A 2,887-nucleotide genomic window follows, 5' to 3' on the forward strand; every position below is an offset into this window, starting at 1 on the left:
GTAGCTTTTTTTGTCGATTCCATCTGATTTTCTACATAGATAATCATGTCATCTGAAAATAAATAAATATTTCTTCTTTTCTAGTAAGGATGCCTTTCATTTCTTTTTCTTGCTTTACTGCACTGACTAGAAATTCCAGTATAGTGTTGAAGAGAAGTAGTGAGTTCAGATACTCTTGTCTTATTCATGATCTTAGGGGGAAAACATTGTCTTTCACTATTAAGTATGATGTTAGCTGTAGGTTTTTCATAGATGTCCTTTATCAGGTTCAGAAAGTTCCCATCTATTCTTCGTTTGCTAAGCATTATTATCAGGAGTGAATACTGGAGTTTGTCAAATGCTTTTTATGTAACTTTGAGATATAGCAAATTACACTGATTATTTTTTGAATGTTCACTTAAACTTGCATTTCTGGAATAAATCTCACTTGGTCATTGTTATAGATTGAAATGTTTGTGTGCTCCCAAATTCATATGTTGAAGCCCTAGCCCACAATGATTTGGTATTTGGAGGTGGGGTCTTTGGGAGATAATTAGGTTTAGATTAGGCCAGGAGGGTAGAAACCTCATGATGGGATTAGTGACCTTATAAGAGGAAGATTTCTCTCTCTCTCCATGAGAGTAGGCACCAAGGAAAGGCCATGTGAGCACACAGTGAGAAGGCAGCTGTCTACAAGCCAGGAAGTGGGCCCTCACCAGACATGGATCTGATAGCAACTCGATCACAAACTTTGCAGCTTCCAGACTGTGAGAAATAAATTACTGTTGTTTAAGCCACCCAGTCTATATTTTTTTGTTATAGCAGCCCAAGTGGACCAAGATAGTCATGATGTATTATCCTTTTCATATATTGTTGGAATTCAATTTGCTAAAGTTTTAAGAACTTTTTTGCATTTACTTTATTTTTATAAATTTATTTATTTATTTATTTATTTTTTGCTGCGTTGGGTCTTCGTTGCTGTGTGCGGATTTTCTCTAGTTGAGGCAAGCGGGAGCTACTCTTTGTTGTGGTGTGCGGGCTTCTCATTGCGGTGGCTTCTCTTGTTGCGGAGCACGGGCTCTAGGTGCACAGGCTTCAGTAGTTGTGGCTCGCGGGCTCTAGAGTACAGGCTCAGTAGTTGTGGCGCACAGGCTTAGTTGCTCCGCGGCATGTGGGATCTTCCAGGACCAGGGCTCGAACCCGTGTCTCCTGCATTGGCAGGAGGATTCTTAACCACTGTGCCACCAGGGAAGCCTGCATTGGCTTTAAATAAAGGATATTGACCTGTGTTTGTTTTTTTTGTGGGGGGGCCGTGCTGCCAACACTGCTTGCAGGATCTTAGTTCCCTGACCAGGGATTGAACCCGGGGCCACGGCAGCGAGAGTGCCGAGTCCTAACTACTGGACCACCAGGGAACTCCCGATCTGTAGTTTTCTTATGTCTGTGTCTGGTTTTTATATTAGGTTAATGCTGGCCTCATAGAATGAGCTGAGAACTATTCTCTCCTGTTCAATTTTTTGGGAAGAGTTGTGTAGAATTGATATTATTTGTTCCTTAAATGTTTGTTAGAATTTACCAGCAAAGTCATTTGGGCCTGGAGTTTTCCTCATAAGAAAGTTTTTAACTGCAAATTCAATTTACTTAATAATAAAGGGCTTTTCAGGTTATCTATTTATTTTTGAATGTGCTTTAGTAGTTTGTGTCTTTGAGGTAATGTATCCATTTTCTCTTTGTTGTTGAGTTTACTGGCATAAGGTTGTTCATAATATTCCTTTATTAGTCTTTTAATATCTGTAGAATCTGTAGCAACGTCATTTCTCTCATTTCTAATGTTGATAATTTGCCTTTTTTTTTCTGATCAGTTTCACTAGCGGTTTATCACTTCTCAAAGATCCAGCTTTTGGTTTCAATGATTTTCTCTATTGATTTTCTTTCCTAGTTCACTGACTTCAGCTCTGATCTTTATTATTTCCTTTCTTCTACTTTGGATTTCATTTCCTTTTCTTTTTAGAATTTCTTAAGGTGGAAGGTAAGGCCACTGATTTGAGACCCTTCTTTTCTAATATAAGCATTTGGTGCTATAGAATTTCCCCAAGGCACTGCTTTAGCACCATCCCACAAATTGTATTTTTTCTTTTTCATTCAGTTCAAAATACTTTCTATTTCCTTTTTTGGTTCTTCTTGGACTCATGTGTTATTTAGAGGTGTGTTTAGTTTCCAGTAATCACATTTTCCAGAGATGTTTCCATTACTGATTTCTAATTTTATTCCACTGTGGTCAGAGAATGTTCTTTGTTTTTGAATCCTTTTAAATTTATTAAGACTTGTTTAATGGCCCAGAATATGGTCTAACTTGGTGAATGTTCCATTTGCATTTGAAAAATATGTATATTTTGCTGCTGTGGGGTGGAGTGGTAAATGTCAATTAAATCTAGGTGATTGATAGTTTTGTTCAAATCTTTTATATCCTGATTTTCTATGTACTTGTGCTATTAATTAGACATAAACTGTAATTGCAGGTTTGTCTGTTTCTCCTTGAAGTTCTACTAGTTTTTCCTTAGTGTATTTTGAAGTTATGTTATTAGGTGCATAAACATTTAGGGTTTTTATGTCCTCTTGATGAATTTGCCCTCGTGTGATACTAATATAGCCACTCCAGCTTTCTTTTGGTTAGTGTGAACACGGTATCTTTTTCCACCCTCTTACTTTTAACTTATTTGTATCTTCATACTTAAAAGTGTGTTTCTTATAGGCAGCATAGAGTTGCATTCTTTAATCCCCAAGCTCTGCTCAGGTCCCTGGGATCTTCAAGAACTCTCTAACTCTCCAAGCTACCCATTTCCTTGTAGGAGGCTCTGATAATTAGAGCATCATTCCTCATAATGAGCCCCACCTGCCTTCTATCACC

General features: G+C 37.7%; 1 non-coding gene across 1 annotated transcript; it reads right to left on the minus strand.

The window, feature by feature from the left end:
* Nucleotides 1-1,321: 1,321 nt before the first annotated feature.
* Nucleotides 1,322-1,394, minus strand: TRNAE-CUC (transfer RNA glutamic acid (anticodon CUC)). Its single transcript has one exon. It is a non-coding gene; the product is annotated as a tRNA-Glu (tRNA).
* Between the last annotated feature and the right edge of the window lie 1,493 nt (nucleotides 1,395-2,887).

The sequence above is a fragment of the Physeter macrocephalus genome, chromosome 21, assembly GCF_002837175.3.
Source record: "Physeter macrocephalus isolate SW-GA chromosome 21, ASM283717v5, whole genome shotgun sequence".
Classification (NCBI taxonomy): domain Eukaryota; kingdom Metazoa; phylum Chordata; class Mammalia; order Artiodactyla; family Physeteridae; genus Physeter; species Physeter macrocephalus.